General features: G+C 46.2%; 1 pseudogene; it reads right to left on the bottom strand.

Annotated features, from left to right (window-relative positions):
- The window catches only part of LOC115464824, a 71,328-nt pseudogene that overhangs the window by 22,861 nt on the left and 23,402 nt on the right, over nucleotides 1–25,065 (bottom strand).

Below are 25,065 nucleotides of genomic sequence, written 5' to 3'. Positions count from 1 at the left end.
AGACCACCTTATCAAAATCCTGAATGTTATTTAGCCAGGACCCAGAAAGGGGGAGAAGTTATCAATATGGGCTACTGCTAAGACTTGTTATTTTACTGTTAGCCCCAGTTATTAGTATCTAGGTCTCATTGCATAAGTTTGTGGTAAAATTACATGCTTTAACAGTAGCCCACATTGATAATTATACCCCTAAGTGTCTTATCCTGGTTCCAGTGGAGGAGTAGCCTAACGGTTAGTGCAGCAGGCTTTGATCCAGGTGTCCTAGGTTCGATTCCCACTGCAGCACCTTGTGACCTTGGGCAAGTCACTTAACCCTCCATTGTCCCAGGTACTAAAACTTATGGGCCCTTTTACTAAGCCGCGTAAGCGTCTACGCACGCCCCCTAGGGACTGAGAACGTACCTGCATATAATGTGTACAGCACTGCATACATCTAGTAGCGCTATATTTATTTATTTATTTATTTATTTTATTGCATTTGTATCCCACATTTTCCCACCTTTTTGCAGGCTCAATGTGGCTTACAATATATCTTGAAAAATGGAAGACATTAGGAAATAGACATTTAGTGTTACAGAGGAATCTTGGGCAATATGATAATGAAAAGCAAGATGGTAGTATAACAAGCAATATGATTATGATAAAACAAGATAATAGCATGACAAGCAGATATTATAAGACAGTGCCAAGGATGTCCAAGGGCAGAGTCAGGGAGGAGCCATCACCTATGCGGGCATGGGCCATATTCAGTGCTGGCACCCACATAGCAAAGTGGCCAGGTAGGACCCCCCACTGAATATCATTTGGCAACCACATAACTAATGGATCACAGCTTGATCCTGTTACCTGTCCCACCTCTGCTCTGATCCCCCAGAAGTAGTAGTAATATCAGCTGGACCCAAATTAAAGCCAGCAGCTCACACATGCCTGGATAAGCCCAGATATTCATCTGACATTGAATATCTGGGTCTAACAGTCAGCATTTAACATTCAATGCCACCCACTGAATATTGACCAGGAAGCAAAGGATGAGATATATGTACCCCAATTATTTTGGTCCCATTATATATCATAGAATATTAAGAAAACTTCATAGCAATGCACACACATCTGCTAGCATAACATTACTTGATTTGTCAGGATCAGTGGTACAAGATTTTATCTGGATTGAACTCTGCGGCTCTTCAACCAGCCATCTACTCAGCTCTTGAAGTTGTCTAGTTGAAGGCTTAAGACAAATCCTTGCATCCATAATTTGGAGACTTTTACCTGGGGATATGGTGATGCCCTAGATTTGGATTTTGTACTGGACAGACGAGTCTTGCTCCCCTTCCTACTTTCGCTTAGGGTTGGGGTTGAGTTTGCAAATGAGAAGGACGGTTTGGTTGCGGTGATCTGATCCAGCGACAACTGTAGTCCTTTGTATTCTGCGTCTCTGTTTGAAAGCAAAAATAGTTCATCGTGCATGAATATCTGAGGTCAAGGCAGTATTCATTCTAAGTTTTTCTCTTTACCCAAATACATTTTGGCAAATGATTAAGGATGCAGACGTTTGCATTCTTGTTAAAATGCATTTATGTGCTCTGGTCCAGTATTTAACGCCATGACACTGAACGACGCAGAGCAGACCTATCATATCCTGCCCCTTCCCGGAGATTCCAGTGCTGTTTTCTCCAGCTAGCTGATCTTCCTTCCATCCCCAGAATGTGCCCTACCTGAAAAGGCCCCTGCCGAGCTCATGGCAGCTGGTGGAGTTCATTCCACTGGCTGCTAAATAAATAAATAAATAATGGAAGGAAGCCTGAAGCCACCATTGTAGGTAGAAGGTAGAAATAAGGTCTGGGAAGGGAGTGAGTGAGAGAGAGAGAGAGAAGGACAGCACATCCTCTCCTATCCCAGAACCTCTCAACTCTTACTCCTTATCTCTCTTTTAATCCCTTCGTTCTTTCTCTTACCAGCTACCCAGCTTCCTACTTCCCTTTCTTTTACCTCCTCTCCAGTCGCATTTCTGTGCTGTCTTGTTCCCTTCACACATCTGTTCATTTAGTATGTCTCTCACCTCTTCCATTTTCCATTTTCTCTCTTTCTACTGCCTATCAACTCTTTTCACCCTCTCCAGATCCTTCACACCATTTTCCACCCTCCCACCAATCTTCTCACCTCCTCTCACCCTCCAGATACTTTCTCCTTCTGATTCTCCCTCCCTCCAGACACTCTTCCCCCTTCTTGCTTCCTCCCTCTTAGAGAATGACACGGGGACAAAGTTTGTCCCCATCCCCGCCCCGTCCCCGTGGGTTCTGTCTCCATCCCCACCCTGTCCCCACAGGCCCCATCTCCATCCCCGCCCCGTCCCCACAGGCCCCGTCTCCGTCCCCGCCCCGTCCCCGCAGGCCCTGTCTCCATCCCCGCCCTGTCCCCATAGGCCCTGTCTCCACCCGCCCCGTCCCCGCAGGCCCTGTCTCCATCCTCACCCTGTCCCCACAGGCCCCGTCTCCGTCCCCGCCCCGTAGGCCCTGTCTCCATCCCCACCCTGTCCCCGCAGGCCCTGTCTCCATCCCTGCCCTGTCCCCACAGGTTCTGTCCCTGTCCCCGCCCCGTACCCGTGGGCTCTGTTCTCATCTGCAGAAGCCTTGAACACTTATGATTTTATATTTAAATCTTTTTATTAAAGTATAAAAAGGAACAATATGCTGTGCAACTGTTGTGTATAAATTACAAATACAGAACAATAATAACAATGAGCAGCTATAATAAACCCTCCCACCACCACCACACTCTACCCTTCCAATCCCAACAACAGGTGATTTCTACCACACCAAGGAATCCTAATTCACACTGTTAAAATGTCCAGGGGTACAAAATACAACCCGTTCTGTATGCCCTAGAGGGAAGAAATATGCCCTATGAAGCACTGTTATGATTTTTTAATCTGTGGATAAATAAGAAGTCATCAACTATCTCAGGATTCAGTCTAGCTCTCCTGTCTTCCACAGTCCTTCCTAGAATAGAAGTTGTCTTCTTAGAAGATGTGCTGGTAGCAAGATGTACAGGATAATCTCCCATTCAAATTTTGCTAGTTGTGGCCAGCATGTTTGCTTGTTTTTTTTTCAAAAACTCAAAATATCTTTGTAGGCATCATTTAAATATAAATAACAGTCCAGTTCATTAGCAGGCTTCAAAGTAGAAAATGACACGAGGACAAAGTTTGTCCCCGTCCCTGTGGGCTCTGTCCCCATCCCCGCCCCCGTGGGATCTGTCCCCTTCCCCACCCCATGTCACAAATTTGCTGAAGCTATGCCGCATACATGTAAGATTGTGTGGTCTTGTCGGCTCACATTGCACATGGATATTCTGATGAACAGTTACTACTACTTATCATTTCTATAGCGCTACTAGACGTACTCAGCGCTGTACACTGGACAAACAGACAGTCCCTGCTCGACAGAGTTTACGATCTAATCAAGGCAGATAAACAGAACAAATGAGGGATAAGGACAGAGTAGTAAGATTCTGGAATCCCAATGAATAGTAAGATTCTGTACAGAATCCCAAAGAGTAGCAACATTCTGGAATCCCAAAGACTACTACTACTACTTATCATTTCTATAGCGTTACTGGACGTACGCAGCGCTGTACACTGGACATAAAGAGACAGTCCCTGCTTGACAGAGCTTACAATCTAATTAGGACAGACAAACAGGACAAATAAGAGATAAGGGAATTACTAAGGTGGGAATGATAAAACATGGGTACTAAAGAAGTGACTAAGGGTTAGGAGTTAAAAGCAGCTAAAACATGGGTACTAAAGAAGTGACTAAGGGTTAGGAGTTAAAAGCAGCATCAAAAAGGTGGGCTTTTAGCCTAGATTTGAAGACGGCCAGAGATGGAGATTGACATACTGGCTCAGGAAGTCTATTCCAGGCATATGGTGCAGCAAGATAAAAGGAACGGAGTAAACAGTGGTGGAGGAGAAGGGTGCAGATAAGAGATTTACCCAGTGAATGGAGTTCCCAGGGAGGAGTGTAGGGAGTGGAGAGATACCGAGGAGCTGCAGAGTGAATGCACTTGTAAGTCAATAAGAGGAGTTTGAACTGTTTGCAGAAATGGATAGGGAGCCAATGAAGTGACTTGAGGAGAGGGCTAATATGAGCATAGTGTCACTGGCCTTTTTTCATGTGTATCCTTGTGCAGTACGTGCTGGTAAGAATCAGCAAAAATATGTGTTATTTTTTAAAATGCCAAAACAGCAAAAGAAAGCACCAAGAGCCTTCAAAATAGGGACACAAATGCTTTAATCATACTCCGTTGGAGAACTATCTTCAAAAATGACCTGACACAGGCCATGTTTCGGCACACAGCATCTGCGTTAGGGGCACAGAATTAGCGGGAGCAACATTCGGCAGCAAAGTTTGCTGAACAAGAGTTGTGGAAAGTATATACAGCGGCAGTATTTGCTCCTCTGTACATATATTCAAATGAAAACGCTGTCCCTCAATGTTAGGGTTTATTTTATAAAATGCACATCTAAGTGCTGAAACCACCCCTGCTCCACTGTCACGTCTGTGGTCATGACTGCTCTCAGACTCACTCTATTTCCGGTGGTCAGCTTCTGAGCTGGCTTCTGTCTGTTCTTTCTGAGTTAGTTTTGTCTCTGTCTCTGTGTGCTGGCTGCATTGGATTGTCTGTGTGCTGCTTCCCGTTCCAGACTTCAGCGCAGTCCAGTCTGGATCTTCCGGCCTGCCAGACTTGCTTGGCTTGTTTGAGCCAGCACAGCACCTGTAGCTGCCTGGTGATTGCTGCATCTGAGTCTCAGCTGCTGCTGAGCTTATTAGCCATTTGGAAACTCTCTGCTTTGCCTTGCATCGCCAGACTTCAGCGCAGTCCAGTCTGGATCTTCCAGCCTGCCAGACTTGCTTGGCTTGTTTGAGCCAGCACAGCACCTGTAGCTGCCTGGTGATTGCTGCATCTGAGTCTCAGCTGCTGCTGAGCTTATTAGCCATTTGGAAACTCTCTGCTTTGCCTTTGCATCGCCTAAGGCCCTGGTATGTGGGTGCTTGTTACACTTCTGCCTAGTCCAGTTTATTGTCTAAGAGTCTTGCCTGATTCTAGTCTAGTCTTTGTGTAGTTTAGCTTGTACTGTATTGCTTGTTTCCTTGCCTTGTTTCTTGTTTGTATTTCTGTGTTTAGTTTCTGTTTGTCTGTGTTCTTGTTCAGTGGCTGCCTGGCAGGCAGCTTTCAGTCCTGTCCATTATCTATCAGTGTTTGTTCCCTGTTTCAGTGGCTGCTTGCAGCTTGCAGTTCAGTCCCTTTTCTGTCTGAGAGTCCTAGTCTAGTGTTCTGCCTAGCCTCCCTGTGTGTTCTGGTCCCTGTGTGTATCCTGCTGGTATCCTGTTCCGGCCCTGTCCGGCAAGTCCTGCCGGCCACCTGCACCCAGGGGCTCAACTCCTGGGGAAGGGTGGCTAAGTGCAGGTGAAGTCTAGCTGTTCCTGTCAGAGTTTTGTCTTGTTCCTGGTGTGGGGTTGTTTTGCCTGCCACTGCTGCTCCTCGGCAGTGGCCCAAGGGCTCACAATCCGAGTTCCTGCTTTTGAAAACGTGACATCCACCCATTCTCCACCTCCTGGGAAAACCTCTACCTATATAGCATATGAAAGGAGACAGTGTTATGTTTTATGAGCACCTACTTCTATGTATGTCTGCCCTGGTCATTTTTTAAGGGGGTCAATATTCAAAGCAATTTAACTGACCAGAAATGGCTCGTGGCCTTGAGCTAACTAGCCAGCTCTGCAAACCCAGAAATTCAACGCCAAAGCCTGGCATTGAATTTCTGGGTTTAACGTCAGCAAAATGCTGATCGCAGCTGACTGAATATCAAACCCTAAGGGACTGATATTCAGACTGCAGGAGTTACCTGGGCCAACTCCCGCGGTCAACGCTGAGCCTGGATATTCAACGCCGGGCTGTTTCCGGTGACTGAAAGCGCTACGGATCTGAAATAGCTGTGGGCTATAAGACATCCAATAGCCTACATTACTGCTATTTGATGCCTCTGTGCTAAATTAAATGAAAAAAAAAATTAAGGGGCCCTTTTACGTCAATTTGGAACTACCGCCTGGCTAACGCGTGCTCTGGGCAGTAATTCCATTTTTTACGTGCATCCGATATGCGCAACAGAAAATATATTTTTATTTCCTACCACGTGGCGCTAACCGGTCAGTAATCGGCAGTGTAAGCACGCTGACGATTACCGCCCGGTTAACGCATCAGACCTTTCCGCTAAGTCGATGGATGGCGGTAAGGTCTCAGGCCCAAAATGGACACACGCCAATTTTTATTTTGACGCACATCCATTTTTGGCCAAACAAAAAAGGCCTTTGTTGCAGGCGTGCTGAAAAATGGACCTGCGTGCGTCCAATACACACGCCTACAACAGCTCAGGCCATTTTTCCACGCACCTTAGTGAACGGACCCCTAAGTGATAAAAGCATAAAGTTAAATGATATGTTCCAAGTATTTTGCCATATATTTTGTGTGGGCACTTCTTTATACACGCTGATTCACAAGATTATATACAGAGACGCCCCAGGTTACATGTATAATCTGATAGGCATACCAGCCAGAAATGGTTTAAAATCTTCAGGGTCTTTGTAATAATAAAGGACGGCTGTTATCTCTCTCTTGAAGGCCCAGTGTTGCTTTTTTGTGTGTATTAAAATCTTCTAGAACATATCTCAATTTGCATCTTCCTAATTATAAAGGACTTACGTACGAGACATATTATGCATCCAACTTCTCTGTAATAGGCAGTCAAATTTGGAATGCCTTACCAAGATCCACTCGAATAGTCAATGACCTTCTACCTTTCTGGAAGTTGCTAAAAACGTATATCTTCAATCAAGCTTACACAAATAACCTGAATTAAATAATAAGTCCATGTGTACCACTAGACCAATCCAAGAATTCAGAACCGGAATGTACTCCCCTATTATTCCCTTAACAAACTCCTTTTTTACCCACCTCCACACAATCTATTATATCTACTACTACTACTATTTAGCATTTCTATAGCGCTACAAGGCATACGCAGCGCTGCACAAACATATCCTTTTTCTTACCCCTCCCCTACATTTTCCCTATAATAACTACATGTTATTATAACTATATGTCAACTTGTTATCCTGTTTTACTATGTAAGCCGCATTGAGCCTGCTATTGAGTGGGAAAGTGCGGGGTACAAATGTTACAAATAAATAAATACTGGATTGATCATTGTGGAGTGCTGGTTTGTCCTTTGTACCCTTTTGGACTCTTTGGGTTTCTGCCAGGTACCTGTGACCTGGACTGGTCACTGTTGGAAACAGGATACTGGGGTAGATGGACCCAGTATGGCTATTCTTATTTTCTTGTGGATTTCTTCCGCTGGCGAGGCTTGGGGATTCCTGCCATCTGCACAAACGGCAGGGCCCTGTTACTGGGTGGGCCTAAGGAAAATACGCAGGGGCCCAAGTCACACGCAGCTGTTTTATAAAATTACCTCCTAAATGGCATCTAAAAGACTCCATCCTTGCTCTGTATCGCACTACGGAAAATAGAAACCCACATTAAAGCTTCTATTTGTTTTTTATTACGCAGGATTTAATAAAATGATTTTAATGTGTGTATAGAGGGGAGGGAGTGGGGATGCCTCAAATCTCAATATTTGTAAACTTGAGTTAGTTTAAATATTAATCATTAAGTTAAGTGATTACGGGTTTCTGTACAGTTGCTGTTCAAACAGTTCATTCATAACCATGGCATGTCAGATTTCACGGGCATGCTCTTTAATTGCATTCATTCATTTCTAATTTATTTAAGCCTTAAGCACAACAATCCTTAACTAAATGTACATCATATTCTTTTCTTTAAACTTCTAACCCAAATCCAAGATATGTTCTATGAATATAAATATGTTATTCAAACACACAGTGACTGACATTACCACTGTTATTATGTACTTACCAGTTGAAAACCATTTAAAATCTGGTAGATAAGAGTGATGGTCTTTCTATTTAAAGGTTATTCAAAGTACATGCTGAAGAGACCCAGTTTAACGTATGCTATAATTTAAGAGCTCAAAGACACAAAACCACTGCCATTTTAGTGTGATTTTCATTTTAAGCACTTGGCCTGATTCACTAATGGGGTAATTCTTTATTACTTTACTTTATTTATTTTTTGTCTATTAGATTGTAAGCTCTTTGAGCAGGGACTGTCTTTCTTCTATGTTTGTGCAGCGCTGCGTATGCCTTGTAGCGCTATAGAAGTGATAAATAGTAATAGTAGTAGTCTCTTGTAACCAGAGCTAATATTGTGATGTCATAATGCCTCAGGCCACCAATAAGAGCCAACCTCATCAGTGATGTCACAATGGCTTGATTGTCCTATACTTGGCTTACTTTTATTACATAGCTCTTTGAGCAGGGACTGTCTTTCTTCTATGTTTGTGCAGCGCTGCGTATGCTTTGTAGCGCTATAGAAATGCTAAATAGTAGTAGTAGTAGTAGTAATTCTATAAAATGGTGCCTAGAGGTTCTTAGAATTTACGTCCATCATGTTATAGAATACACAGTCAGTTGTGCACATAAATTCTAATAATTGCCAATTAGTGTCAGGAATTGCTTGCTAATTTGGCCATTATGAGCGCTGATTGGCTTGTTAACTAATTAGGTGGCACACGCAAATACAGAATACAACAGTATTTGTGTGCGCAACGTAAGTCGCACTGTATAGAATCCAAGGGACGGCGCCCAAAATTATGCGTGGAATTTAATTGCTTAATGAGCTGATTAGCATCGATAATTGGGTGCTCACAATTACTGGCATTAATTGGCAATAATTGGAATCATTTGCATATATTTATAGTCAATGTTCTATAAAGATATGTACATACATTTTTTTTTGCACAGATCTGAAATGGGGCTTGGCAATGGGAGGTGCATGGGTGAGTCAGGGGCGTTTCTAGGATTTGCACGCAGTGTTATAGAATTTGGGGGATCTGCACCTAATTTAAGTATGGGGATTTACACCAGGGTTCAGTTGGTGCAAATCCTTGCACCCAAAATTGGGTGCAGATCCCAGCGCTATTCTATAAAAGCTGCTGTTTACAGCAGGGGCGTAGCCAGACTTCAGCGGGAGGGGGGTCCAGAGCCTGAGGTGAGGGGCACATTTTAGCCCCCCCAGCACCGCCGACCCCCCCGCTGCCACCACCAACAACAACTTTGACCCCCCCCTGCCGAAGACCCTCTCGACCCCCCTCCCACCGCCAACCCTCCCCTGCCGCAGCCGTCACCTACCTTTGCTGGCGGGGGACCCCAACCCCCGCCAGCTGAGGTCCTCTTTTTCCGGTGCAAGGCTTCGTTCGGTTTCTGTGAGTCTTGCAGATCAGCCAACAACACGGCCGCTGGCTGATCTGCAAGGCTTCGTTCTGTTTCTGTGAGTCTGACGTCCTCACAGAAACAGAACAAAGCCTTGAGTCAGAAGAAGAAGACCTCGGCTGGCAGGGGTTGGGGTCCCCCGCCAGCAAAGGTAGCTGACGGCGGCGGCAGGGGAGGGTTAGCGGCGGGAGGGGGGTCGAGATGGTCATCGGCAGGGGGGTCCAGGGCCAAATCTACGGGGGCCCAGGCCCTGTGACCCCACGTAGCTACGTCACTGGTTTACAGAATAACACTTAGAGCATATTTTTGGGCACCATTTACAGAACTGAGTCCTCTGTGTGAAAGCACATAGCCAGTTGTCACACATTTCAGCATGATTTCTAGTAAGTCTTAAACTAATCTCACTACTAATAGCAAGATTTAGGAGGGGGGGGGGTGAAAACTATAGGTGGCAGGAACATAGGTGGAAGGCTCCTGCCCAACTTCGAGGGAGTATTGCTTATGATGTAATCTAAGGCTATCTTTAATGGGAGAAAGGCCAGTGGCTTGAAGTATCTGAATCTGAGATTCATGGGCCTTAACTCTGTTTTCAATTGCACTGGCCCTAGTTTCTACTCCCTCTAGTTTCTTAACTGTATCTTTGGAAAAGTCACAGAGCTGTTCAACAAAAATTCAGTCCTGGTTACCTGGTTGCTCCTTCCAAATATCCATCAATGAGATGGATTGCAGTGTCAAAGATAATTCCTGAGAAACAAATGGAGGCGTATGACCCATTCCGCCTCCTTCTGATGCAACTTCCTGTTAGGGACTGGTCAGAGAGGTAGGCCCAGTGCCAGCTGCAGGCAGCTTTTCAGTACAGCTGCTGCAGGGCCAAAGACTTACTGAAAACTAAGGTAAACAGGGTGGGAAGGGGAGGAGAGAGAGAGAACCACATGTGGTTCGAGAGGGGAGCGAAAGATGGTGGACCACATGGGGAGAGGTGAGGGAGGGAGGCAGGAGGTATTATTAATCGTGATTAACATTGTTAATCATGATTAATAACACGTTAATCATGGTTTACACTGTGATTAATGTGCAGCCATATAATTTATGTTCATTCAGTCAAAACATTGAGTTTTGTTGACAGTGAATTAAATAGCGCATTTTTAACATTTTCTATGTGTGGTCCACTAGGGATAGTACTGACATTCATGCACCCCTGTATGCATAAAGGTTGCCCACCCCTTGCTTAGATTATTTTTATATATAGGAAGTATATCAAATAAAACACCCATTTTTAAAAGCTTTCTACACATATCCTTAGTTAGTACAGGAGTCCTCCCAGAACTGAAACGCATGCTATATAAACTCCATGACAACTCCAAAGGACCCAATCAGATCGCTCTACTCCTTATCTACCATCCACCAGGACCCTGGACTAAGGCTGAATCTATCATAATGGAGATCATCTCGTCTGTGATGTCTCAATTTCCCAAAGTAGTTGTCCTGGGAGACCTAAACCTACACCTAGAGAATGATGGGGATGCCAACGTACATAACTTTAAATCATTCTTGAGAACATCTGAATTTGCTATACATGGGGGGCGGTCCAACCCATGAGCTAGGCCATACTTTGTTTCCTTACGTCCCATCCCACCAACCTAATTGGATCAACCACATAGAAGCCAATACCATTGTCCGACCATTTCCATTTGGACTTTACCATTAATATCTGCCTTCTGAACCACCCAACCCATCACCCTATTAAACTTATCACCACCAGAGGAATCCAGCTTCTGGAACGAACTAAAAAAATGTACTTCCCCTTGAAAGCCCCACGCAAGAATCTGTAAAATAGGTCTGGGATATCAAAGTCAAAACAGTTCTGGACAAAATAGCACCAATAACTAACAAAAAAGTTCAAGTATCTCGAAAATCACCATGGTTCTCAGAAGAACTATCACAATTAAAACGAAATTGCAGAAACCTCAAAAAGAAATGGAGAAAATCAAAGCTACTGATGATAGATCCAAATGGAAAATCTCCTTTCATCACTGTAACCGGTTCCAAGCAAAAATACTACGGCAGCCTAGTGAGCCAGGACACCCTTGACAATAAAAAACTATTCACCCTATTTAGGAGCCAACTCCATTCACTCTCGTGTTAGACAGCAACAAACACGCCCCTCTGCTCAAAACCTAGCTGACTACTTCGAAAGCAAGGCCAATCAAATTAGAGCCGACCTAGCCAAACAGAACACAAAAGAAAAGAATTTAAAAGCCTATGACTCAGGGGTCATCTCTACCCTAGATTCAAGTCAGGGAATTAAAGCAAACCAACTATGGGAACCATTCCAACCACTATCAACTGAAGACGTAAAAGCACTACTGCTAAAATGTTCACGCTCGCATTGCTTCCTAGACCGTTGTCTAGAATTCCTGTTCCAAACTACCCCAACAGAAGTAGTTCATTGGCTAACAGACTGCCTGTACGAGCTACTAGATTCTGGCTCTCTTCCTTCAGATATGGGCAAAATCGTCCTCACACCACTTTTAAAGGGATCAGGGTTAGACTCTGCCTCCACTGAAATTATTGTCCAGTGGCGAATATACCACTCTACAAAAATGCTTGAATCGTATGTAAGTAAACAATTCTCCAAATATCTGGACACATTCACCACACTACACCACTTCCAATTCGGATTCAGATCTGTACACAGAACTGAAACTCAAACAATACCTATGGAAGAGGGATCAGGTGCTTCTACTTCAGTTCGACATCTCAGCAGCATTCGACGCAATGGATCACGTAATGCTACTAGACTGTCTAAATCAGATTGGAATTACTGGCCAAGTCCTCAAATGGTTCAACAAATTCCTCTCAAACCAAAGCTACTCAGTTAAACAAAACAATAACCTTTTCAAATACTAGATTACGAAATGCAGGGTTCCCCAAGGGTCCCCGCTCCCTCCCATCCTGTTCAACTTCTCCATGTCTTCACCTGGGATCAGGAGAACTACTACTATCATAAGCAGATGACATCATGCTCCTCCTACCAAGACCCGATCAGTAACAACCGAGATGAACTCTATCCAGATTTGGGTTCCTAGCAAACAAACTGAAATTGTATACCCAAAAGACTAAGACTCTCTGGTTCTGGAATCAAGGAACCGAGGTCCCATCTTCAATAACACTACCCAACAACACCACCTTCCCAGCTGAATCAGAAGCAAGAATACTTGGAGTCATCCTTGATTCTTCCCTATCACTCACATCCCATATCAACCAGCTACGGAAGAAAACAATGCTTAAAATGAGACAGCTTCGTCTAGTCAGGTCTTTCTTTGATCAAAAAGATCTTTTGCGATACTGTTACACATGCTTATCCTACCGCATCTGGACTATTGCAATGCCCTATTTCTTGGCATTAGGAGCAAATACCAATACAAACTACAGATTATACAGAATACAGCGGCAAGACTAATCTTCAAACTGAACAGATACACCAGTGTCTCACCTTACCTTGCAAAACTACACTGGCTACCAATAGCTGAAAGAACTATGTTTAAGGTTGCCTGTCTAGTCTTTCAGATTCTTCGAGTTGTTATCTCTACATTCCTGATCAACATCTCATCTATTTGCATTGTTCATTCCAACAGACTGAAGGCCCTGTTAACTAAGCCATGTTATAGGCGCCTTAACGTTTTTCACACGTTAACCATGTACCTACGTTAACAGTGTACACACCTACAATAACCCTATAGGCTATTTATAGGCACGTTAAAAACGCGAAAGCGCCTTAGTAAACAGGGCCCTAAAAGAACTGGTCCTGGCCCCACCGTTTCTCAAGGGAATCCAATCTCAAAAGATCTTTAACTCGCTCTTCTCAATGGCAGAGATCACATTATAGAACTCACTCCCTCTGCTATCAGAACACAGAATAACTACCTCAGCTTCAAAAATAAGCTAAAAACCTTCTTCCTCCCAAAGACTGCTACATAATACTCACCAATTCCCAAATAATCTTTAGAAATATCGAATTTAACATAGACTATAATAACACCGTATAACGCTCTATTACATCTTATCATTTCAATAAGAGTTGTATTCACCCATTAGCCTACTTCTAAAAATGTAACTGTTGTTCCACTAATGTTGTAAACCACACTGAACCCTAGACAGGGGATATTAGCGGTATATAAGACCAAAATTGAATTGAATAATATAACAAAATCACATACAAAAACATAATCAACAATATATATTATTGTTATGTCATCATAAAAAGGAAAAACAAGTTTAAACCCCTAAATTAGAGAGCTCCATGGGAACAGAGATAGCGGGATTCCTCAAGATACCGCAGGAATCCATGGGGGATCTCCTCTAGGACCATGGGGATCCCGTAGGGATGGATGAAGGTTCACAGGGATCCTGAGGGATGGACCCAGGTCCTGCGGGGTTCCCATAGAATAGAAAGGGGAAACAGAGACTACCCTGTCTTCAGCTCCCTCCCTCCCAGCCACCTCTCCTCCAGCCCTGGATGTCCTCCCCACACATACCTCACATCACCCTGGTGGTCTAGTGGCTTGCTTCAGGGCAGGAAAGGTCCCCCACACTTTCCTGCCCACTGCCGCTGATCGTCTCGCTGCCACCGCTTGTTTAAAATGGCCACCAAGAGTTCAAGTGGCAGCTTCGTGAGGCGCTGATTATAGAAGACGATTAATCAGCACCGATTTTTTTAAGCATCATATATAGAATCTCCCTCACAGTGCTGTTACATGGGGGGGGGGGGGTCATTTTATAAAGGTTTCCCTATGTACATGCAGGAAGGACCTTTGATAAAATTAACCTCAATATATATGTGCCAACAAGACGGCATGCCGGACGCTTATCCACAAGCTGCATGTAGGCATTCCCAGAGCTGTGGTTTGGGCAGAGTGGGGACAGAGTTGTGATGTCCCCACATATTTCAGTGGAGGAGTGGAGTGGAGGAGTAGCCTAGTGGTTAGTACAATGGACTTTGATCCTGGGGAACTTTCAATTCCCACTGCAGCTCCTTGTGACTGTGGACAAGTCATTTAACCCTCCATTGCCCCTGGTACAAAATAAGTACCTGAATATATGTAAACCGCTTTGAATGTAGTTGCAAAATACCACAGAAAGGCAGTAGATCAAGTTCCTTTTCCCTTTCCCTATTTGAGATTCTAGGTGGAATGTTAATGTTGCTATTCCACTAGCAACATTCCATGTAGAAGCCTGCCCTTACAGATCAGCAGCGCGGTCGCATTAGTGATCTGCAAGGGCAGGCTTCTAGAGGGAATGTTGCTAGTGGAGGAATAGCCTAGTGGTTAGTGCAGTGGACTTTGATCCTGGGGAACTGAGTTCAATTCCCACTGCAGCTCCTCGTGACTCTGGGCAAGTCACTTAACCCAAAACCTCAGAAAGGTGGTATACCAAGTCCCATTTCCCTTTCATAAAATATGCAGGCACAGACTGAGTGCATCCACGCATTTACAGCTGCTGCGACACTTGCAGGATCTTTGAGCCTGCTGTATAAAAGGTTCATAAGCACCTGTCTTGCCTTTATAAAGAATCCGCCTGTCTGGACGTCTCACATAGGTGTCCTGTTATAAAAGCCCTTAAAATCCTCCACATATCCCACATCATTTACGTAAGCATCTAAGGGGGTCTTTTACAAAGGCACAGTAGCGATTTTAGTTCGCAATAAACACTAGAGATGCCCATAGGAATATATGGGCGTCTCTAGCACAGGGGAGTAGCCAGACTTTGGCGGGAGGGGGGTCCAGAGCCCGAGGTGAGGGGGAAAATTTTAGCCCCCCCTGGCACCGCCGAACCCCCCCCCCCCCCCACTGCCATCGACCCCCCCCCCCCCCCCAGCAACAACAACTTTGACACCCCCACCGACGACCCTCTCGACCCCCCCTCCCACCGCCAACGTGCAGGACATCAGACTCAGAAACTGAATGAAGCCTTGCACGGGAAGAAAAGGACCTCGGCTGGTGGGGGTTGGGGTCCCCCGCCAGCAAAGGACAGCGATGGCGGGTTGATGGCGGGAGGGGGGGTCGAGAGGGCTGTTGGCAGGGTGGTCCAGGGCCAATGGCCCCACTTAGCTATGCCCCTGCACTAGCATTTAGCTCATGCTTAATTTTAGCATTCGATAAAAATGCTAGTGTGTCTTTGTAAAAGGCCCACTAACTGAGTACCCCCCCCCCCCCAACAACGTTCAAACATCCAGTTCAATACTCAGATGGCATTTTTTTCCCCAGTCTGATAAAGGGAGGACAGTGCTGATAATCGATAGAGTTTTGTATCACTATTCATGAACACAATCTGCAAACTCATCTCTAATTCTTAAAGAGGTATTACAGTTTTAAGGTTTTCAAACTGCCCCCACCTATGAATCACAATAAATCAGGGTGCAACTGATCTAATCCTTATTAGAATAATCTAAAAGTGGGGCAGCCTGGTGGTATACCGGCCCTACTGTGCATTGCCTGGTGCAGAGATTTGGGATGGGATTAATCCCTGTTAGAACCTTCTCCTCTCTGGATTGGACAAAAGCAGGGATACTGCAGAAGCAGTTTTCACAGACCCTGGGGGCAGACAGTCAGACGCTGCTCAATGCTGACACCTGGTGGCCGGTTTTAGGAGCCAAGATTACAGGCTTTTCAGCAGGAATCCTGGTGGGAGGCCCAAAGAACTGCTGCTGCAATCCCTGGACTAAAAATAGTTTAAGAGGAAAGGTGTAAAACAGGAGGGAAAATCCTAGGGTACTTGCAAATGAAGGGTGCAGGGCACCAAATTTCAGCTCTGCTTTTGACTGAGCTGAAAGCCGAATGGAACAAGAAAAAACAACAGGACAAATAGTTTCCTTGCAGGCATGGCACTGCTACATGCAAAGAATGAATGAATGAATACAGCATGTACTGCTAGGGGTCCTTTTACAAAGGCACGTTAGCATTTTTAGCGCGCGCTAAAAATAAGCGTACACTAAATGCTAGAAACACCCATATAGTCCTATGGGCATCTCTAGCGTTTAGCGCATGCTAGTCACAGAGCTACCAAGTTACCCATTTCAAGAGGGAGACTTTTTGGCCGGTCCTGGTTTTAAAATTACATCCCAAAGCAGCGTGGGACTTGTTGTCCATGATTCTATCCATTGAGATCAGTGCTGCAGGTCCCATAATGCGCCAGGATGAGGTTGGCAGACATTCAGGATCGGCCAAAACGTCTCCCCTCCTGGAATGGGTAACTTGGCAGCTCTGTAATCATTAGCGCATGCTAAAAACGTCACTGCACCTTTGCTCAGGGAAGGACATTTGTAAATATAAAAGAAGGCCATGCCGGTTAGATCCAAGATGGCGTTGCTCTACTAGGACGCTCTGAACCTCATTCCCGCTGAGATGCCTAAACGTAGAGGGAGAGTAGCGGGCAGAACTTCCCCGCTTCCACCCCCCATATCGGGTCCAATTGACCGCTACATGAGATCAAGAGCAGCTGTACCTGATGGCGGAATGCCTCCGGTAGGGAACGCCAGCGAACGAGAGATTTTGGCTTCCCCCGGACTTGAGACAACATTGAGCCCCGCTGCACGCACTCCACCACCTCAACCGCTCGGCGCGAGTTCGTTCCTCCTTGACCCGACGGGGTCTCCCTCGGAAGGAGCAGGAGACCCGGAAGAGCTTCGGGGTGAAGTTTCGCTTTCATCGGAGGACGGAATGGAGGGCAGTTTGCCCATATCGACGCCGAGCAATGGGCTGAGAGAAGCTGAGGGACCAAGCGAGACGAGTGTAAAGTCTTCAGCAAGGTTTGATTTTCCTACTGAATTAGTGACTAAACCAAAAGATGTGACTTTAGATTCCCTGTGGGATTTGATGTCTAACCTGGGACAATTTTTCCTCAAACAATTTAATGAAGTTTTACCTAAGGTGAATAACATTGAAAGTGGCTTGCAAAAACAAGAGGAAGAGATTAAAGCTTTAAATGAAAAAATGGAGAAAATTGATCAAAAAGTTATGAACTTGGAAACGCAGCAAATTACGATGATAAAGGACTTAACAAATCTTAGGCAAAAAATGGAGGTTTTTGATAATTACACTAAGAATCACAATTTGAGATTTGTTAACTTTCCTAGGTTACAAAATGTTCTTCCACTTGAGATGTTGAAACGTTATTTCCTTGAAACTTTGAATATTTTGGAAAAAGATTTTCCACCTTTTTCACAAGTTTATTACATCCCAGAAAAAAACACGAATCCAGAATCTGAAAAACCTATTGACGTTTCTCTTTTGCTTGAGACCTCTGATTCGGAATTGGCGACGGCTGCCACCTTGGTGGCAACTGTCGCATTGATTCCTGACAAGAATTGGATTTTCCGTTTGTTTTTCCGTAATAAGGATAAACCCTTTTTGGGTTTTAAAGTAATGTTATTCCCTGACGTCTCCAAGGAGACGAGACGACGGAGGAAACAATTTTTGCTCCTCAAGCCTGGGGTTCTGCACTTGGGGGGTACCTTTTTTTTAAGATACCCCTGCAAGTGCATCATCAGGCTGGGGGGAAAAAAGTATGTGTTTACTGAACCTGGACATTTGTCTTCGCTAATCATCTCAGCTAAGAAGGAGAAGCATTAAAGATAATGTACAGTTCCTAATAGAGAAGGATTTCCTTATATTAGTTCCTGAGTTATAGTTCTCTCTAAATTTAAATTCATGGATCTCTAATTATGGACGAGTGTTTTATGTTGCTGAAAGTGTAAAGATTTATTTGCTCTTTCTTATTTTCTTTTTTTTTCCTGTTTAAAAAATTATTTGTTAATCGACTCTTTCCTAAACAAGATGGTTTCTTGTAAAAATTGTTTAAATGAATAAATAATAAATTAAAAAAAAAAAAAGAAGGCCATGCCTTTCATTTCAGAAATGTCTGAAAAGTATAAACTGATATATATTTTAAAAGAAGAGAGGTCTATAAAGAGACACAGAAAGGAAACAGTGCTAAGAAACAGCAAAGCTGATGCTCCTTTAAAAAAATCCTGGCTATCACTGATGATTTTTCCAAGAGATGTTTTCTGATAAGCTAAAGGTAATCCTAGATGAATTCTGCATAAACATTTTGAAAATTCTACATGCATTTTACTGCAGCTCAGGGCCACAGAAAGGGGGGCCGGGGGGGGGAAAATTCCCTGGGCCCGGGCCTCTAAGGGGGGCCCGGCGCTGTGGTCTCTCTCCTGTTCCTGACGGGATCTGGGTGATTGTGTCCCGACAGGAGGAGAGAGAAAACTCCGGCATTGGGTCCCCCTTGGAGGCTGGGGAGGACCAGGAGGAGCAGACACAGCAGGCTGGCAGGTGGGGGGGGGGGGGGGCCCTGCCAGCAGAAGAGATCTACCTCCAGCACTGCTGTTCTTCACAGTCTGCCTCATTGCCTTCCATGTGGCTGATTTTCCCCTCAGGTCGCGCATGCTCAGTTTTGAAACGAGCATGCGCGACCTGAGAGAAAAAATAGGCCTTGGGATCCCCGCCAGGCAAGGTATTTACAGTTGCAGCAGGTGACAGGCAGGGGGGCTGTGGCAACGACAATCCTTGCAGGTTGGAAGGTGGAGGCAGCGATCTTGGGGGGACAGGCCTGCCAGCGGCCCAGCTCAGTCTCTCTGCGGCCCTGCTGCAGCTTACACAAAGGACCCCTTTGTCACAGGAGAGGAATTCAGTGTTTTCTAGACCCTTGTTCACTTATGATGAGGCTTTTTCACACACATGTGCTCACATTATTCTCATGTTAAAAAAATGAATGACAAAGGGATGCAATGCTACCACAAGCCAAGGCCGAATCCCTCCACAAAGCTGCTTAGAGCGAAGTGCACTTACAAATGCCAGTTAAACCTGAGAATAAGGCATTGGTAGGAAAGCACCTCCCGCACTGAAAAGTTTAGCATAAGTAACTCAGGGGTTCGTTTACTAAGGTGCACCAAAAAATGGCCTGCGCTTTTATAGGTGCGGTGTATTGGACACGCACAGGTCCATTTTTCAGCATGCCTGCAAAAAAGGCCTTTTGGGGGGGGGGAGGCTGAAAATGGAAGTGCGGCAAAAATAAAAATTAGCGTGCATCCATTGTGAGCCCGAGACCTTACCGCCACCCACTGACTTAGCGGTAAGGTCTCACTCGTTAACCAGGCGGTAATCGTAAGCACTCGTGCACTGCCGATTACCGCCCGGTTAGCGCCATGCGGTAGAAAATAAGCAAATGTTTTCTGCCACGTGTATGAGACGCGCGTAAAAAATGGAATTATCGCCCCAGGGCACGCGGTAGCCAGGCGGTAGTTCCAAATTGATGCGAGTCGGACGCACATAGGCGCCTACACGCCTTTGTAAAAAGACCCCCTCAGTAAATCACTATAGCCACTGCAAAAGTATTACGCAAAGCTGGGGTCTGTTTAACACAGGGGCATAGCCAGACTTCGGCGGGAGGGGGGTCCAGAGCCCAAGATGAGGGGGCACATTTTAACCCCCCACGCCATTGCCAACACCCCCCCCCCCCCGCTGCCACCACCACCAACAACTTTGACCCCCCCCCTGCCGACAACCCTCTCGACCCCCATCACACCGCCAAACCTCCCCCGCCGCCACCGTCACCTACCTTTGCAGGCAGGGGACCCCAACCCTCGCCAGCCAAGGTCCTCTTCTTCCTTCGTTCTGTACGTGCAGGACGTCAGACTCAGAAACAGAACGAAGCCTTGCGTCGGAAGAAGAGGACCTCTGCTGGCTGGGGTTGGGGTCCCCCACCAGCAAATGTAGGCAACAGCGACAGCGGGTTGGCGGCGGGAGGGGGGTCGAGAGGGTCATCGGCAGGGGGGTCCAGGGCCAAATCTACAGGGGTCCAGGCCCCCGTGGCCCCACGTAGCTATGCCATTGGTTTAACATCAACAGTGGCGTGAGGCAGCAAAGGCTAGAACCTAGGAGAATGAATAATGCGAAGCTTGAGGCTATTATTTGGTTGGAAAGGCGGGGTACTTACGTGAGAACATAGTTGACGCTGACAATGCAGTGAGGCCTCGAAGACCTGCTGTTATGCACGATGGTGGCATAACTCTGCACCCACACCCAGCCCCCATGCTTGGCCAGGAAGCGATAATACTTGGTGGTCACTTGTCCTTTCACCAGCACTGTGCAAGAAAACGGGGCGGGAGGACGGAGAAGGGGAAGCAAGAGATGCGTTAGCAGTAGTAGGCTTGTAATGTCAACTGCATTGCCTCATCTAAAATGCCATTAATTATAGTCATATTCATCTACATTAGGGGCCCTGTTTACCAATCCGTGCTAGCGTTTTTAGCGCGTGCTAAATGCTACAGTCGCCTTTAAGTTCCAATGGGTGAGTTAGGGGGTCCTTTTACTAAGGTGCGCTGAAAAATGGGCTGCGCTAGTGTAGGCGAGTGTTCTGGGAGCACGCTATTCCATCTTTCAACGCGCCTGTAAAAAAGGCCTTTTTTAAATCATTGCCGAAAATGTATGTGCGGCAAAATAAAAATTGGTGCGCATCCATTTCGGGTCTAAGACCTTACCACCAGCCATTGACTTAGCGGTAAGGTCTCAAGCGGTAACCCTGCGGTAACTGTCTACGCGCGTACAACGACGATTACTGCCCACGCAGGAAAATAAGAATTACCCGGCGCACGTAAAACACAAATTACCGCCCGGGCCTCACGGTAACTGGGCAGTAACTCCAAATTGACGTGCGTTAGGCAGGGGCGTAGCCAGACTTTGGCAGGGGGGGTCCAGAGCCAAGGTGAGGGGGCACATTTTAGACACCCCCCCGGCGCCGCCACTAACACCCCCCCCCCCCGCCATTGCCGACACCCACCGCCAGCACCACCAACAACTTTGACCCCCCCCCCCCGCCGACAACCCTCTCAACCCCCCCCCCCCCGCCCTCCCGCTGTCACCTACCTTTGCTGGCGGGGGACCCCAACCCCCGCCAGCCGAGGTCCTTTTCTTCCTTCGTTTTGTTTCTGAGTCTGACATCCTGCACGTACAACGTGCAGGACGTCAGACTCACAGAAACAGAACGAAGCCTTGTGATCTGCAGGGCTTCGTTCTGTACGTGCAGGACGTCAGACTCAGAAACAAAACGAAGATTCCCCGCCAACAAAGGTAGGCGACGGCGGGTTGGCGGCGGGAGGGGGGGTTGAGAGGGTCGTTGGCAGGGGGGTCCAGGGCCAAATCTACGGGGGCCCAGGCCCCCGTGGCCCCATAGTACCTATGCCCCTGACGTTAGGTGCATGTAGGCGCCTACGCGGCTTAGTAAAAGGACCCCTTAGAACCCTGTTTACTAATACGCACCAGCATTTCTAGTGCACACCTAAAATTAGCATGCGCTAAACGCAAGAGACACCCATATATTCCTTTGGGTGTATTTAGCACATGCTAAAAACGTTAGCACACCCTTAGCGCTGCTTAGTAAACAGGCCCAAAGTATATAAACAGACAGATACAACCCTACATCTCACTTCTATAAACAATCGCAGATATGCGCATGTATAACTGCAACAACTGCATGCAGATTCATACAGATACCACTGTAGGTTCAAATAAACTAGCTCTTTTGCCCAACTTCGAAGAGAGATATCTGAAAGAATAAATCTCTTCCAAGACAAAGTAATGTGAAGGGGTAGATGGAAAACTAGCCATGTCCCCTTCAGGGGCGTAGCCAGGCTTCGGCGGGAGAGGGGTCCAGAGCCTGAGGTGAGGGGGCACATTTTAGCCCCCCCCCCAGCACCGCCGATCCCCCTTCCATTGCTGACTTTGCCCCCCCTGCCGCTGACCCCCCCCCACCGCCATTACCAACTTTGTCCCCCTCCTGCTGCCAACCCTCTCAACCCCCCCTCCCACCGCCAACCCGCCATCGCCTACCTTTGTTGGTGGGGGACCCCAACCCCCGCCAGCCGAGGTCCTCTTCTTCTCGCAAAAGGCTTCCTTCTGTTTCTGACGTCCTGCACGTTCCGTGCACGTTCCGTGCACGTTCCGTGCAGGACATCAGAAACAGAAGGAAGCCTTTTGCGAGAAGAGGGCCTCGGCAGGTGGGGGTTGGGATCCCCCGCCAGCAAAGGCAGGCAATGGCGACGGCGGGTTGGCGGCAGGAGGGGGGGTCGGGCGTGTCGTCGGCAGGGGGGTCCAGGCCCCACATAGCTACGCCACTGGTCCCCTTAAAGAAATACTTATGCTCTCATTCTCTTGGTAATATTTTTGCATTAGACTCATCTCAACACTCTGGTCTTATATTATAAGTACGAATTGGTTCTTAAATGTTGAAAAAAAAGAGGATAAAATATGAAATAACCACAATTTCTCCCATCCTTATTTTTCACATATTAAACTTGGGGGGAGGTGGGGGAGGGGAGGTGGGGGAGAGAAGGGGGGGGAGAGAGAATGCCAGTAACAATGGACAGAGGAAAGTGGAGGAGTGGCCTAGTGGTTAGGGTGGTGGACTTTGGAACTGAGGAACTGAGTTGGATTCCCACTTCAGGCACAGGCAGCTCCTTGTGACTCTGGGCAAGTCACTTAACCCTCCATTGCCCCATGTAAGCCGCATTGAGCCTGCCATGAGTGGGAAAGCGCGGGGTACAAATGTAACAAAAATAAAATAGATACTATTGGAGATTCTACATGGAATGTTGCTATACTAGGCACAGGCAACTCCTTGTGAGTCTGGGCAAGTCACTTAACCCTCCATTGCCCCAGGTACAAATAAGTACCTGTAAGCCGCATTGAGCCTGCCATGAGTGGGAAAGCGCGGGGTACAAATGTAACAAAAATATATATATTTAAATATATCTTTCATAACTCCTTTGATATGAATTGTATCTATATGGGATGCGAGATCGGAATCTATATACAGTGGGGAAAATAAGTATTTGATCCCTTGCTGATTTTGTAAGTTTGCCCACTGACAAAGACATGAGCAGCCCATAATTGAAGGGTAGGTTATTGGTAACAGTGAGAGATAGCACATCACAAATTAAATCCGGAAAATCACATTGTGGAAAGTATATGAATTTATTTGCATTCTGCAGAGGGAAATAAGTATTTGATCCCCCACCAACCAGTAAGAGATCTGGCCCCTACAGACCAGGTACATGCTCCAAATCAACTCGTTACCTGCATGACAGACAGCTGTCGGCAATGGTCACCTGTATGAAAGACACCTGTCCACAGACTCAGTGAATCAGTCAGACTCTAACCTCTACAAAATGGCCAAGAGCAAGGAGCTGTCTAAGGATGTCAGGGACAAGATCATACACCTGCACAAGGCTGGAATGGGCTACAAAACCATCAGTAAGACGCTGGGCGAGAAGGAGACAACTGTTGGTGCCATAGTAAGAAAATGGAAGAAGTACAAAATGACTGTCAATCGACAAAGATCTGGGGCTCCACGCAAAATCTCACCTCGTGGGGTATCCTTGATCATGAGGAAGGTTAGAAATCAGCCTACAACTACAAGGGGGGAACTTGTCAATGATCTCAAGGCAGCTGGGACCACTGTCACCACGAAAACCATTGGTAACACATTACGACATAACGGATTGCAATCCTGCAGTGCCCGCAAGGTCCCCCTGCTCCGGAAGGCACATGTGACGGCCCGTCTGAAGTTTGCCAGTGAACACCTGGATGATGCCGAGAGTGATTGGGAGAAGGTGCTGTGGTCAGATGAGACAAAAATTGAGCTCTTTGGCATGAACTCAACTCGCCGTGTTTGGAGGAAGAGAAATGCTGCCTATGACCCAAAGAACACCGTCCCCACTGTCAAGCATGGAGGTGGAAATGTTATGTTTTGGGGGTGTTTCTCTGCTAAGGGCACAGGACTACTTCACCGCATCAATGGGAGAATGGATGGGGCCATGTACCGTACAATTCTGAGTGACAACCTCCTTCCCTCCGCCAGGGCCTTAAAAATGGGTCATGGCTGGGTCTTCCAGCACGACAATGACCCAAAACATACAGCCAAGGCAACAAAGGAGTGGCTCAGGAAGAAGCACATTAGGGTCATGGAGTGGCCTAGCCAGTCACCAGACCTTAATCCCATTGAAAACTTATGGAGGGAGCTGAAGCTGCGAGTTGCCAAGCGACAGCCCAGAACTCTTAATGATTTAGAGATGATCTGCAAAGAGGAGTGGACCAAAATTCCTCCTGACATGTGTGCAAACCTCATCATCAACTACAGAAGACGTCTGACCGCTGTGCTTGCCAACAAGGGTTTTGCCACCAAGTATTAGGTCTTGTTTGCCAGAGGGATTAAATACTTATTTCCCTCTGCAGAATGCAAATAAATTCATATACTTTCCACAATGTGATTTTCCGGATTTAATTTGTGATGTGCTATCTCTCACTGTTACCAATAACCTACCCTTCAATTATGGGCTGCTCATGTCTTTGTCAGTGGGCAAACTTACAAAATCAGCAAGGGATCAAATACTTATTTCCCCCACTGTATTTTTAAATTCAGATCTTTCATAGAAGCAGTTTGTGCCTGGGAATCATTTCCTTAACTGATTTTGTTTTTTTCTTCTGTGTTCTGGAGATTGCCTGTTTTAAAGGGGGGGGGGGGGGGGGGGGGGTTGCTAATGCTTTCTCTAATCATCTCCTGCACTAAGAGGTGAAAACATCCTCCAGGT

This window comes from Microcaecilia unicolor, chromosome 3 (assembly GCF_901765095.1).
Source record: "Microcaecilia unicolor chromosome 3, aMicUni1.1, whole genome shotgun sequence".
Classification (NCBI taxonomy): Eukaryota; Metazoa; Chordata; class Amphibia; order Gymnophiona; family Siphonopidae; genus Microcaecilia; species Microcaecilia unicolor.
Note: the sequence above shows the minus strand (reverse complement) of the source record. Positions and strands in the feature narration are given on the sequence as shown.